This window comes from Rana temporaria, chromosome 3 (genome assembly GCF_905171775.1).
Source record: "Rana temporaria chromosome 3, aRanTem1.1, whole genome shotgun sequence".
Lineage (NCBI taxonomy): Eukaryota > Metazoa > Chordata > Amphibia > Anura > Ranidae > Rana > Rana temporaria.
In genome coordinates this window covers 318,080,035-318,096,153 of record NC_053491.1, presented here as the reverse complement: position 1 = coordinate 318,096,153, position 16,119 = coordinate 318,080,035, and the positions used below count along the sequence as shown (strand labels likewise).

The window sequence follows — 16,119 nt, the reverse complement described above, 5'->3', positions numbered from 1 at the left end:
GGAAAGTAAAAAATTCTTATCTGCATACCTCCACCGGGTTAATGAATATACATATTGGAACAACAGAGCCATGGTGTCAGTAGTGGAAACCTCTGTAAACATAAAAATAGATTTGAAATTGCTATTTAGACAATGGCAGCTTGATCTTTTAAGCTTTTGCTTCATAAGCTTTTGCTTCAGGTTTCTCAAACCTTTGCATCCCTGCGCTTTATGTGATAATCACTAAGCCCCGCCCTTTCATGGCTTAGTTGAAAAGGGGTGGAGCATGGGTGACCTTAAAATTCTAAAATGATGCCCCCCCCCCATAAAAAAGTTCTGCGGACGCCCATGCGTCAATCTTTGCCAATAGCGTTTATTGTATTTCCTGACTCTAACAAGCATTCGTTCCACTACCTCTCTACATAAGCACCTGTGTTAGTGAGACTGTCAGAGCCGGTTCACACTGGGGCGGCACGACTTCGGGGGCGACTCGGCCAGGCGACCTGAAGACGACTTCTAAGGCGACTTGCAAAATGACTTCTGTATAGAAGTCAATGCAGGTCGCCCCGAGTCAAGTCGTACAAGAACCTTTTTCTAAGTCAGAGCGACTTGCGTTGCTCCTATTAGAACGGTTCTATTGACTACAATGGGACGCGACTTGTCAGGCGGCTGTGTCGCCTGACGAGTCGCCCCAGTGTGAACCGGGTCTAACCATCCAGAAGGGATGCAATCATGTTGTAAAAGCCTTATGATGATTATTAGATACTGCTCAGTTAGCTGGATACATAATTGATACCCCAACCGGAAATGAGGACAGCTAGTTCATGGGCCCAGTGTGTGCTTTTTACTTTTAGTTAATAACAATGTTGTTATTTGGTGACAGGTGGTGGGTTGATACATTTTATGTTTGTTTCTAATCATGTTCAATAAATTGTTTCAGTGTTGATACTTCATAAACATCTGGGTTTACTTTATACCTTCTTTAGGCCCCTTTCAGACGGACGCAGTTTTGCCGCAATTAAAAGCATGTACATTTTCAGTGAAATTCAAGGCTCTGGGCACTGCGATTAGCTGCATTTGTACATTGCGATTACGTGCGGTTACATGCGACCGCGCTAAGTTGCAGTAGTCATTTCCATAGCAACCCTTTTTATTATTTTTTTATTATGATGTGCTTCCTGTTCTTTTTTTTTTCTCACATTGCTATCCGCAGTTGACACAAAAGACTGCGATTACCTGCGGTTAAGTGCATATAGCTGCGCTAAATCGCTAAATCGCACCTGGACGCATTCAATTCTATTTTTTCTATTCGCACCAAACCGCATGCAACAAAATTGCAGCTAAACATTGTGTGTGAATGGGGCCTTATACCTTCTTTCCTGGGAAACTCTCCCACAACTTGATCCAGTCGTTTTGAGTGGGGAACCCCGCTGACAGCTGATAAGTCATCCGTTGCTAAGGACGCAATGGCTGGGTTGCTTAACAACCAGCTATTCACTGGTTGTTAGGGACTCCAGCGCCTGCTTGCTCCTTACCAAAATGTTAGTACTCCTAAACACTAATGCAAAATGCTCCTTAACACTGAAAAAAACACTGCTGGCAAAAAACGCAAAATAAAATATTGGCTTTTTTTTATCCAGCAGGTTTCTCGTCAGGAAATCTGGCCAGAATCTCGACGAGAAAAAAAAGAGAACCTGCTCTCTTTTTTCTCGTCGAGATTCTTGTCGGCCTGTTTCCCGACGAGTAACCCGAGAGTGTGTATACTTACCTGTCGCTGTGGAAACCTGCACATGCTCGAAATGACTTTGACGCATGCGTGGTAGCTTCCATGGCATAGGTAGGGTGAAGCAAGATGGCGGCGACAGCATCGAATGTGACAAGCGCATGCTTTCTTTCCTTTCAAGAGAACCGCGGTTCTTTTGAAACAAAAGTCTGTACACTCGGGCGGCAAGAGTTTCTTGCCAAGAATCTCGTCAGGGAAAACAACGGGTTTTTCCTGACGAGATTCTCGGTCGTGTGTACGAGGCTTTAGTGTGCATGGAGCCCAAAAGTACCTTTTCATGTTGTGAATGCTGCCTATCTTTTTTCACAACTTCCTGGATTCTCTGCATGCTTTGCAGCTTTTCCCCTGCTGTTTACAGCCTACAAATTGCTGCCTGCAAGCAGTGATTCCTGTACTGACTCCACTTTCTGAAACTCCTCCTCTCAGAACCTCTGTAGAACCTCTGTAGAACAGAAGGCAGGCTCTGTGGAATATGGTATGTGACACAGCAGTGACTACTCACAGGACATAGTGAATAAGGCCTCTTTCACACGAGGTGGACTCCATCGCTACAGAGTCCACCAACTCCCACCGGCTCAGCGGGAGATCTCTCTGTTGATCTCTGCTGAGACGGCGGATGACAAATCCCTCTCTGCTCACTGAGCGGGGAGGGGCTTGTGCAGCGCTGCTGTCTCCTATGGAGAGATCTGATGAAAACGGACAGCATGGATGGGTTGGGATGTATCGCCATCCGTCTGATTTTGGCGGATTGGGTAGGATGTCAGCGGACATGTCTCCGCTGACATCCGACGCTCCATAGGACTGCATTGAGCGGCCAGTCAGGTCCGCCGACAAAACTGACAGGCAGACCTGAACGGTCAGACCGTGTGAAAGGGGCCTAAGTGTCCTCGAATTCAAGGAAGGAAATGTGTGGGATCTTCACAAAGTAATTTTAGATACTGCAAGTTTGCTCAACAGGAGTAGACTAGAAAATATTAAAACACAATGCGGAATTTTACATTTTGACCATTTTGACATTTTAGCAGTGAACGGTGTAGTGTATGATCCAGTCCGTTATATTGCAGTCCCACTATAAGCCACTGATCGCTGCTAATTACTAGTAGAAATAAATAAATAAATGCTCTTATATATCCTATAGTTTGTGAACGATATAACTTTTGCGCAAACCAATCAATATACGCTTATCGGATTTTTTTACAAAACAAAAAAAAAAATTAGCAGGATACATATTGGCCTAAATCAATGAAGAAATTCGTTTTTTTTATTTTTTTTGTTGGATGTGTTTTGTAGCAGAAAGAAATTTTTTTTTTTTTTTACAATTGTCGGTCTTTTTTTTTTTTTAATTTAAAATGCAGTGGTGATCAAATACTACAAACAGGAAACACTATTTGTGGGAAAAGAATGACAAAAAAATCATTTATGGACAGCGTTGCATGTCCCTGCAGTTGCCAGTTAAAGTAACACAGTGCCGTATCGCATAAATTTACCTGGTCGTGAAATCACGAGGTCAATTGTTTAAAAAAAATGAGGCTTTAATATGACTAGGGGCCTGTGCCAACGAGGTTTACCCACTTCAAGCAGGTCTTGCATTTCCATACAAGCCTATGGGAATGCAAAACCCTCTTGAAGCAGGCCAAGTCAGATGGAGGTCATCTGCAGCTGTCAGTAATTTCAGAATATCTCAGACTGATGACATCATCGAAAGCCCGTCGACACAGGCCCTAAGCAGATAAAGTGATGATATTACAAGAGCTATGAATCAAAACAAATACAGGGCAGCTTGCTTGTCTCAGCAGTATTTAATTATAGTGTTATCAAAGCAATTTCCCTGCCTTTGATGTGGCTAGAGGTAATCATGGTTACGTTTAATATTTAGAACTTCCAGTAAAAAAAATGTTTTTAGAACTAAGCCCTTAAGATTTTTTTTTCTATGTTCACCTTGACTTCTGGACCATTGATCAAAAGAAATGTATTTTGTATTTTCAGTGAAAAAATATTTTATGTTATATTTTCATTGTTAATGTAAACCAAATCCGTGAAAGTTTTGAAGTAATTTTCTTTATTTCAATATTTAATAGCGAAACAGTTTCCATTATAGCTTTGATGTGTTATATACCCTCTGAACTGTATATTTAACAAAACACTTAGCTATGTTGTATATTGTGCTGTACATGACATACTCCCAGCCACTTCATTCTGTATGTTGTGCAGTATGTGATATAGGTCGGACTGTACCACTTATACACTGTGTTGTACGTGACATACTTTGGACCAATCCTCTCTGTAGAAATTATATATATTAAATACAGTAGTTTGCCCTTTCGTAAGCTGGTGCAGTATTCTACATATTCTAAGCACCTTCATTCTGTAAAATGTTCCGTAGGACTTCAATATTTCATCCTATTTGATAAACCAGTATAACATTTTTATGATTTTTTATTATATTATTACATGAGATGATTGTCATTGAACCAGCCAGGAATGACGGTCTAAAGGCTGCTCTGCAGACCCCGGATTTCCTGACATTTATTAATCCAATTCAAGACCTTTGGTTGTCAATATTGGATCTTGCATTGAAATATTGAAATGTGGGGAGCAGTGGCGGCCCGTCCATAGGGGGTGCCCGGGCGCCGCCCCCCCTCCACCCAAGTCAGTAAAAAAAATATATATTTTTATTTAAACATGTCCCTTTAAAAAAAAAAAAAAAAAAGGTCCTTATGATTACTGTGCCCGGGCGCTGGGCGCCGTGTGCAGTGCAGTACGAGTAGCGCCACGTCTGTGCAATCACAAGATTGCAGACGAGGCGCTACATTGGCAGGCAAAATATGCCTTTGTGGCTATGCCCATCGCGCCACAGCTTCCGGCGCGATGGACTTGTGACCGGGCGGGTGCACGGCACCCAGTGTATGCTGTGCATAGTGCCGACAACAGGAAGCGACGTCGGCACTATGCATCTCAGAGGGACGCATCAGCGTGAGCCTGCAGCCAGGTAAAGACGCCTGCTCCCAATCCCCCTCTCCCTTAGTACACTTATCAGCCTATGATTAAATGAAAAAGGGCAGCGAAAACAGCGGCCGTTCGGCGGCTCCCCCCACTTATTTTGATTTATTTTGACTCTTGTAAATGTCGGGCATCAACGGCAATCCGCCACGGCTCAACCCATCCGCCCCCCCCCCCCCCCCCGCGCTTATTTACTTTTTTTTTTAATGAAAAGTTTGACGGCCGCATCCCCCCCCCCCCCCACCGCTTATTTGTTTTTAATGTTCGGCATTATGCCTTAATACATCCAGCTCCCCTTCCTCTCCAGCACACATTCATAATGTCTGCAGTCCCATATTTATCACGGGTTGACAGGACCTTGCATCTGGACAAATTCATTGGGCATATGTTATTGCAAAATGAACTTTTTTCCTTTTTGTCTTGGGAAATTAGATTGATATTGCTTTGGTGATGAGGACACCAAAATCCTTATCAGCAATAATCCTCTATAGTGAAAAGGGTGAAATTCCGCGCCAAATCAATCAAAAAACAATAATTTAAATTAAAAAACAGCTGCTCCTCTTAAACAATACTGAATTGCAATGGTTGAAGAAATAGATAGAGGGTGCTAAACCACAAATAGTAAATAGTGATTAAAAGATAAATATAAAACAATAAAGTGAAAAATATATCAATATAGTGTAATAAATACAAAATCAGTAAATTTACAGATCAACTCTGTGTCATAGGTGAATCCAATACATTTACAAAATGTCTCTGTGTCATAGGAATGACAGAATAGTCCCAATACTGTGCATAAATAGACAATGAAATCTTCTTATTTTGCCGTGATCTTGCTATAGTGAAAAAAGTATAGAGTGCCACTACCACACTTTTATCTTCTTTACACCCAAGGTGTGTTGAAAATTAAATGCTCTTACCAGAACGAGTTGACTACTTTAATTAAAAAGATAGTCACACAGACTTGAGCAGGATTGTGCCTGCACACATGATGATATGAAAAAGATATGTAAACCTCATCTCCAGGCGTTCCAATTAGGATATATGAAAAAAAAAACAGGAGAATCCAATAGCGTGATATTGCTTTAATTAAAACATCAATAAAAACAAAGGAAAGCCAAATGGCCTCTTACTGTAAAAGTGCCTACCCGGCACTGGGACTGCAGACGTTTCCACCGCCAATCTGCGGTTCGAATATCGGTTACAGGGATAGACGCCACCGCCGTAGCGTTACCACGAGTTCCCAGCTGTCAGCTCACAGGACGGGAAGGATGTCACGTGACCAGGTACCGCCTCCGACGTACGTTTCGTTGGATGAACGTCTTCAGGGAGCGTCCCGCTCCATACAGATAGTGGTCAGTGCCTAATTGGCAATTGCCAGGCCATATGGAAGCAGGATGCTTCAAAGCCTTTTGTTCATTATTAGCCAGTACTAGGTTTGCATATGTTAATTATTTCAGGGATGGTAACTAAAGACTTCCTTAAGCCGGCCATGCACGGTTCCAATCTCGGCCGAGATTCAAACTGTTAACGGGCAGGCTCAATGTACCAAGTTGATCGATCGATCGATCAATTCGGGTACAACCAGCCTGCTGTATTTTCTTGCGATAATCGCTAGCGACTGCTATAGCTGCTAGTTATAATCACCGTCTTCAGGTTCCCCTACCGAGCTGGTTCCTGTAAGGGCTGCGCAGGCGCAATCCTTACCGACGGAAATCTCTGAACCTCGGCCGGCATCCAGGCTCATTCTTTAGCATCCCCGTGGATTGGAGGATGTTAAAAAAAGAGCCAGGAGGCCGAGCGAGCGGAGCGAGCCGTCTGAGCGAAGCAAGGACGTGAGGCTGACTGGCCACTTTCCTCAAATTCCATGCCGGCTGAGGTTCGGAGATTTCCGTCGGCAAGGATTGTGCCTGCGCAGTCCTTAAAGGAACCAGCTCGTTAGCCAGAACCAGATCGTCAGATCACCGGCCTTACTCTTCCTGCTCTAAAGTGGAGCTGTTACTTTTCCTAGACTGGACCTAAGTACAGTTTTTTAATACATCTGGGAGTAAGTTACTTTTTACAGTGACTCTCTAGTTTTCATGGATTGAATTACTAAGATTTCCTGCCATGTTTTGTTCTACATGCAAATCATCCCTTCAAATAGAATGGAGTGATGGATGTGGGATTGGATTGTTTATAAAGAATGGAAGGGCAGACAAACAGATCAAGTAGTAGGTGATTTCTGGCATAGAAAGAAAGCAACATTTCAGATATGTTAACAGATCCTTTTAGAGTTGCCAGATGTGCTTATTGGCAGGGCTTGTGATGTGTTTTATTCTGTATATTTTATGATTCTTTGTATGTGTGTGATTATCACTTCCAGGTGGGCCAATAATCTGCCTTGTGCACTTTGCAGAAAATAGCCAAAGCGTTCCATTCAGGCAGGACTGAGTGTGATTGTTATTCTTTCTCCTGGGAAGAGGGAATGGGCGCGTGGGAGATCTGCAGAGAGGAAGGAAGTCTGATTTTTTAACAATAGCTGGAAACAGACAAGAAGATGGAAACTGGCAGTTAGCGAGCGAGCTGGATACAGCGGCGCAGCTGTCGGCGTTGTGAGGGCACAATAGCTAAACTTCCATACAACAAGGCCTGGCTTCATTTATACCTATTCAACTTGCTTCAGTGTTACAGACGCTCTTAAAGAACCTTCATGTAGTAGTACTGTATATCCTCAGCGTCTTTAATGGTGGAGATTTACTAAAACTGGAGCACTCAGAATGTGGTGGAGCTGTGCATGGTAGCCAATCAGCTTCTAACATCAGCTTGTTCAACCTGAAAGCTGATTGGTTTCTATGCAGAGCTGCACCAGATTTTGCACGCTCCAGTTTTAGTAGATCTCCCCCATTGAGTACAATAAAACCATTCCCCATTAAACTATTAATTACAATTTTTACCCTTGCAGTTTACAACTATCAATGCTGCTGGCTTCTGATCTCTCAGAGCTTATCACAGCAATGTTGCCCAGTGCAGTCCCAACACAAAGACAATGCAATTTGCTTTGTTTTCTGTGGTGTCAATTCACGCCACTGTGTTGTGATGGTGTGCGCTACAAAATAGTACTACACGCACTACTTTTTTTAAACACGGCAGGCTGTGGTGGAAACCACACACACACACACACACATTGGTCCCAACACCACTGTGTGTGTAGAAATTAATGATGCACCAGGATCAGCGCTTCAGCATTGTGTCCTCCCAGCGCACACCAGCAGCAAATAGTTCAGCACATCTGCAAGTGTAAATCAGCCCTTTGTACTAAAGGCTTTTTAGAAAAAATATATAACAAAGAGGTAATACTTACCTGCTCTGCGCAACAATATTTCACAGAAAGGTTGCCTATCTTCTTTTCTGGCAGTCCCCTACTGGCGCTGTCAGTGACAAGCGCTAAGGAGGTACACATGCGTTAATGCCCCTGAGCTGGGATGTGTGTGTCGATAGGCACACACAGTGCTGGTAAGCCACACCCCTGCTCCCTCATCACAGGGGTGTGACTGACAGCAGTAGGAGCCTATGGCTCTGCTGCCTTAAAGGGGTTATAAAGGTTTGTTTTTTATTTTCTAAATAGGTTCCTTTAAGCTAATGCATTGTTGGTTCACTTTTTCCTTTGATTTCCCTTCTAAATGTTTTTTTTCTTTGTCTGAATTTCTCACTTCCTGTTTCTCCTCAGTAAGCTTTCCACCATCATCCGAGCTGTTCTGGCTGGGGGTTAGTCAGCCAGAACAGCTTACTGCAGTACCATGCAATTTCATGCAGTGCGTTTAAAAAAGTTGTGCAGGCATCTTGTTTGTGTGTTTCTCAGACAAAGGGCTGCCCTAAAAAAACAACACATGGGAACGTGCTCGGACACACCTCCAAATGTGAGCGAGCTCTTAGACTTTAGAACCATTTTAACAATAAACTGTGCAGTCTTATGCCGCGTACACACAATCGTTTTTCGTCATGAAATAAAAAACGTTGTTTTTCAGCATGTCCAAAAAACATAATTTTTCCAACTTCATCATTAAAAACGACGTTGCCCACACACCATCGTTTTTAAAAAATGATCTAGCAAAGCACGGTGACGTACAACACGTACGACGGCAAAGGGGAAGTTCTTTTCACCTTTGGGCTGCTTTTAGCTGATTCCTTGTTAGTAAAAGACGATTTGCGCTTTTTTTTTCCTTTTACATCGTGATGAATGTGCTTACTCCATTATGAACGGTAGTTTTGCCAGAACGAGCGCTCCCGTCTCATAACTTGCTTCTGGGCATGCGCGGGTTTAAAACGTCGTTTTTGCCCACACACGATCATTTTTTACAACCCGAAAAATGACATTTTTTAAAACGACATTAAAAAATGCATGTTCGAATTTTTTTTTTTTTTTTGTCGTTTTTCAGAAGCCGAAAAATGATGTGAAGCCCACACACGATCATTTTAAATTACGTTTTTAAAAACGTCGTTTTTTTTCATGCCGAAAAATGATCGTGTGTATGCGGCATAAAGACAGTCTAGTCTGTTAGCTTGGAGAAGGGGATAGGGGAGTGCTTTCTTAGGCTACAGGGCTGTGTGTTTATATTGATGCACACAGTGTAGGGAGATACAACTTTACTCCCTGCATGCACGGGTGGCTCCACATTGCTTGAAAGCCAGTGGAACTTTATGAAATGTCTCTAACATTTCAGTAAAGTTTGTTAAAAAAAAGTGAATAAAATAGGTGCATGAGCACTGTACTGACAAGACCGGGTTGCACCACACACCCACCAATGCATTACAACGCAGCATTCAGAAGGGGTTGCCACCCGCCCTGGATTAGCGTCATGCGCTTCCATAGTGCTGACAGGTGACCAACCTGTAACATGAATATGGCTGACGTTGTGCAAAAATATCAGATGCAGACGGCACCCATGAGGAACCAAGGCAAGACACTGTTACAATTCAGCATAGCTTTTTCTATATATTTGTTTGTTGCCATATCATGGTGGTATTTATTTAAAGGATCACTAAAGGAAAACATTTTTTTAGCTAAATAGCTTCCTTTACCTTACTGCAGTACTGGTTCCATGTCCTCATTGTTCGTTTTTGCTTTGAAGTTGCTGTAATTCTGCTCTGATCTCCACACTTCCTGCTTGTCTGGCTCCTTATGAAAAATCTCATGGCAGCTTTTCACTGTGGTCCAAGCTGTGTGTCTAAAACTCCTCAGAACCGATCAGATTCATTTTAAAAACAAAACACTGCCCTGGATTTGTTTGTTTTTGTTCTGTGGGTCTCTTTACTTCACATAAACATGAAACCAGTTTAAAAACGAAAGTGAAACTGCAGGCACATTATATGATTGAATTTAATCTATTTTTAATCATTTTTAAAATGAATCAGTTAACTTTTATGTATCTATACCCTGTAAACAGTCATTTCAGCAAAAAAAAAAATGTTTCCTTTAGTGACCCTTTAAATGATATTCCAAAAACATATAAGGTATTATATTATTGCTAGAACAGAATGATTCCCTTTTCCCTACTCTAGTCCTTGTATCTAGCTGCATGTATTTAAAAGCCCATTCATTGTATGCATTGTTTGATGTAAAGTGATCCATGGCCTCACACAACTATGAATCAAATGTACATGAAGAAACAAGAGTGGCTTTGAAGAGAAGCTTTGAAGTTGACTTGTAATCCTTAGTGATTTGTTCATGTAAATCTAGTTAAAAACCGTACAATAATCCCAAAACAAATTTAATTAGCAACCTTAACATAAATCAACACGCGCCTATTGACTCAGTGTTGGTGAGTGTGCACAATACAGATTCCCTAGATAACATTCGACACAGAATATCAAGAGGAGGTTTTCAGAGGGAGTAGACAGGATTTTCTTCAAAATCATTAGAACACATTAAAGCGATTTTTTCCTGAGCATGTACAAACGTGTTGCATGTATAATGCCATTTCTAGAGACATGTAGACTCTCCTCCATGTAGCCTATTAGCCAGATTCACGTAGGCGGGCGCAACTTTAGGCAGGCGTAGCGTATGGCATATACGCTACGCCGCCGTAAGTTACAGAGGCAAGTGGTGTATTCACAAAGCACTTGCCTCCTAAGTTACGGCGGCGTAGCGTAAATGGGGCCGGCGTAAGCGCGCCTAATTCAAATGAGGATGGGGGGGCGTGTTTTATGTAAATGATTGGTGACCCGACGTGATTGACGTTTTTTACGAACGGCGCATGTGCTGTCCGTGTACATATCCCAGTGTGCATTGCTCCAAAGTACGCCGCAAGGACGTATTGGTTTCGACGTGAACGTAAATTACGTCCAGCCCTATTCACGGACGACTTACGCAAACAACGTAACATTTTCAAATTTAGACGCGGGAACGATGGCCATACTTAACATTGACTAGGCCAGCTATTTGTTCGACTAACTTTACGCCGGAAAAAGCCATACGTAAACAAAATGCGCTGAGCGCGCGTACGTTCGTGAATCGGCGTATCTAGTCATTTACATATTCTACGCCAAACTCAACGAAAGCGCCACCTAGCGGCCAGCGGAAAAATTGCACCCTAAGATACGACGGCGTAGGAGACTTACGCCGCTCGTATCTTAGCCTAATTTAAGCGTATCTGGTTTACAGAATACGCTTAAATTTAGGACGGCATAGATTCAGAGTTACGTCGGCGAAATTTGATTTGTGAAGCAGGACTGACTCCTATATATTTCTCTCCCTATAAGAACAATCAGGAACCTTTCCCTAAAGTATCTAATGCAGAGTATCTCACAGGAACATATGCAGTGCTGCTGCAATATGCAGAGCATCTCACAGGAACATATGCAGTGCTGGTGCAATATGCAGAGTATCTCACAGGAACATATGCAGTGCTGTCGCAATATGCAGAGTATCTCACAGGAACATATGCAGTGCTGGTGTAATATGCAGAGTATCTCACAGGAACATATGCAGTGCTGCTGCAATTTGATTTGTGAAGCAGGACTGACTCCTATATATTTCTCTCCCTATAAGAATAATCAGGAACCTTTCCCTAAAGTATCTAATTTTCAGAGATTGTTTTATAATTATAAAACCGTTAGATTGTTTTATAATCTAACTGTGTGCAGGGAGAGAGGGAGAGGAGCTTTCAGAAGTCATCAGCGATGTCTGGGTGGGCGGGCCGCTATGTGTATGTGGCTCCGCCCCCTTTCTTAAGAAGCCACATAATTGACTGGCGTTCGATAGCTGCTCTGTCCCGCCCACCCAGACATCGCTGATGACTTCTGAAAGCTCCTCTCCCTCTCTCTCTGCACACAGTTAGATTATAAAACAATAAACTGTTTTATAATTATAAAACAATCTAACTGTGTGCAGGGAGAGAGAGAGGGAAGCTTTCAAACGCCAGCCAATTATGTGGCTTCTAAAGAAAGGGGGCGGAGCCGTATACACATAGCAGCCCGCCCTGACCCCATTCTATTGGCTGGCGTTCGATAGCTGCTCTGTCCCGCCCACCCAGACATCGCCGATGACGTCTGAAAGCTCCGCTCTCTCCCTGCACACAGTTAGATTATGCTACGTGATACAGCTCCGCCCCCTTTCTTAAGCCACATAATTGGCTGTTCGATAGCTGCTCTGTCCCGCCCACCCAGACATCGCTGATGACTTCTGAATGCTCTTCTCTCTCTCCCAAAAAACGCAAGATTTTGGTATGAGGCGATTAAGGGATACATGACGTCGATATCCCAGGAACCCTTGTGACATAATCGCCTAGGCTATTAGGACCAGGAAGCTATGAGGAAAAATGGGAAAAAATGTATTTACCAGCCAAAAAAAATAAAAATGTTGCCCATTGTGAAAACTATGTGCTATGGGCATGCAGCACAGCCAAACATAAAAAAAATGGGTGGAACTCCACTTTAAGACAAAAAATAAAAACTTACCAACTGGCCTGCAGTTTATTGCTGAAGAGACTTGCTATGTTTCTTCTACAATAAAATAAACATCTCTGCCTGTCTGTAATTCTATACAGAATGTACACGGAGCTGTGCAAATCCAGCTCCATTTTCAGCACAGTGCCAGTGTGCAAGGATGAATGACTCCCATATGTCTGCGGGAGTGACATCACCCTGCAGTGGCCAATAAAAATGGCTGAAGACCAGCACCTAGAAAAGGCTGGGGAGAAGATGCCTGTGCCACCAAGGGGCTTTGTGTTGGACAGGTGGATCATGCCTGGGAGGTGCTGCGACTTCTGTATCATGTGACCACCGTGACTGGCTCTCACAGCCATCACAAGATTGGACACCAGTCCTGCTGGATCCCAATCAGAAGCCTTGACTGCGATCCATTAGTGACAACTTGGTCAGAGTGCTGGGAACGTGCCCTCGGCATACAACCTCCTGCTGCTCTGGGTGCATACAGTATGTATGGCAGCTGGGCGTTAAAGCCAGAGGCATCCCCACCATGTGCAACCCGAAAAAAAATTTTTTATTTATTTATTTTTGCAATTTTTGTATTTTGCTCCCCGAGAGGGAGAGCGTCCAGTGTCAGCTCTGCGGGGGATTCCTCCCCCTCCCTCTGCTTGCCGACACTGCATAATGCGAGCGCTCACACAACCAGATATTCTAGCCTGGACCGTGTTTAAGTGTGTGCACTGCAGACTGCAGTACACTGTAATCACTGAACTACATTATCTCCATCCCTTCTCCCCCCCCATCTGTCTCCCTCCCCCATCTGTCTCCCTCCCCCTCTCCTGTTCTTTCAAAACATTCACCACAATTTACTTTCACTTTCAGTTAGGCAGATAATATACGGTGCAAATTTCTTTCCTGCATCCACAGATTGCAGGAAAGAAACTTGCATGATTCCCCCATCAACAGACAGTGGTGACAGGGGAATATCCCTCCTGCCCAGCAATTATATTCTCCCGACAAACAGTGATTATCACCATTGGCTATACAGCAACCACTAGTGATAATTATAAGAGAATCTGCTCATTAATGGTTCAAATCTCAGTCAGTTTCTGCTGAACCAGCTGAGATTTAAACTGTCTATGGCTGGTCTTAGCTCTTAGGCAGCCCATACATTGATTAGCACTGTGGAGTGTTGGCTTCCTGGCGTGATCGGGCATGTGGGATTTCAAACACACCCGAGCCCATCTCTATTGGTTGTAGACAGTTGAGCTCCCTGCAGGTTGCTTAGCAGCAGTGGATTTTCTCTGACATGCTGATCGGGATGCAATCCAGGTGATGCTCTTAGTCAAATCCTAGTCATAAATATCAGAGATTTTATTGATCAAAGCCACACTTTACAGGCATAGAGCCCACATGGCTGCTGAACATACGATTGATTATATATATGTGGTTGTACTCTTGATGCTAATAAATACTGTGTTTATTAGATCTGACTGGGAGCATCACCTGGATCACATGCCGATCAGCATGTCAACAGAGAAGGTTATATAGCATTACTGCTGCTAGGTGACCAGCTGGGGGCTTGGCTCTCTATAACCAATAGTGCCAGCCTTCCCCTGCATGCACCCATAATGTCACCAGCGATAGGTCCTAATAGACTGCCGCCGCTGCCAAGGAGACAGATGCCAGACCAGCGCTGTAAATAGCAGGGACATGACAGCTGGGGATCCCCACTGTGGCAGAACACCAGGGCCCGGTGGCAAGACAACCTTTGCAACAATGATAGTTCTCCCACTGTTTTGGACCCTTATATTTTCTTGGTGTGCTGGTGACATATATCTCTTGTTTTCTGCCACCCTGGGGGGCCCCAGTGTAGTAGGAAGGGAGCTCACTGCAGAACATGTGAAAGGGCCCATAGTGGGATCGTAGTAAAGTGCCCCAGGATATATATATATATATATATATATATATATATATATATATATATATATATATATATATTGCATTTTATAGTTGGCCCCCCTACTTTTGTCCCTGTCCCCCCATGTGCCCCCCCTAAATATGAAAGCTGGAGACGCCACTGGTTAAAGCCAACCTTATTTCCCCCCATATAGTAAATTGTTCTAGTCCATATATTTTTAAATGCATTCTGCAGTTGGCAAGAGGTTAGGATTATGCTAACACATAGTGATTCGTGCACAAACACCCAAATGCCATGTTTGTCCTCAACGCCTGCTGCACACAAATTTCCAAAATGGAACACATGGCAAATGAAGTTTAATGTGGAAAGATGTAAAATAATGCATTTGGATGGCAAAAATATGAATGCAATCTACTCACTGGTGTGGGGGGGGGGGGGGGGGGGGGGGGGGGGTTGGGGGAGAACCTCTGTGGGAATTTAGGATGGAAATGGACCTGGGGGTCCTAGTAGACGACAGGCTCAGCAATGGCATGCAATGCCAAGCTGCTGCAAGCAAAGCAAACAGAATATTGGCATGCATTAAAAAGGGGATTAACTCCAGGAGATAAACCGGTAATTCTTTCACTCTACAAGACTCTGGTCCGGCCGCACCTGGAGTATGCTGTCCAGTTCTGGACTCCAGTCCTCAGGAAGGATGTACTTGAAATGGAGAGAGTCCAGAGAAGGGCGACAAAACGAATAAAGTGGCTGGAGGATCTTGGTTATGAGGAAAGGTTACGAGCACTGAACTTATTCTCTCTGGAGAAGAGACACTTGAGAGGGGATATGATTTTAATGTACAAATACTGTACTGGTGACCCCACAATAGGGATAAAACTTTTCCGCTTAAGGGAATTTAAAGTGGTTGTAAAGGTTTAATTTTTTTTTAAATAACAAGCATATCATACTTACCTCCACTGTGCAGTTAGTTTTGCACAGAGTTGCCCCAAACCTCCTGTTCTCAGGTCCCTCGGCGGCTGTCTCGGCTCCTCCCCGCAATAGCTAACCCCCTCTGGGAAGCTCTCTCCTGAGAGGGTTAGCTTGCGGGAGCGCTCCCTGTCTAACACTCTGCGTCCATAGAAACAGAATGTATGACTCGGTCCCGCCCCCCGGTGTCTGCATCATTAGATTTGATTAACAGCAGCGGGAACCAATGACTGCTGGTGAATGGGCTCAGGTAAGTAAAATGGGGGGGCTGGGGGACATTCAATAAAAACTGTCCAACATTCAGCCTATGTGTTAGACCCCTTTCACACTGGGGCTATTGCGCTAAAAATAGCATCTGAAAATCGACCTGAAATAACGGCTGCTGTTTCTCCAGTGTGAAAGCCCCGAGGGCTTACACACTGGAGCAGTGCGCTAACAGGACCGCTCCAAAAGTCCTGCTAGCTGCATCTTTGGAGCGGTGAAGGCGTGGTGTGTTTACCGCTCCTCCACCACTCCTTATCATTGAAAGCAATGGGAGACCGCGGCTATACCGCCGGCAATA

At 43.7% G+C, this 16,119-nt stretch overlaps 1 protein-coding gene across 3 annotated transcripts in view; it reads left to right on the top strand.

Moving 5' to 3' along the window:
- Positions 1-16,119, top strand: part of ARAP3 (ArfGAP with RhoGAP domain, ankyrin repeat and PH domain 3) — a 259,199-nt gene that overhangs the window by 45,672 nt on the left and 197,408 nt on the right. The window lies entirely within an intron of this gene.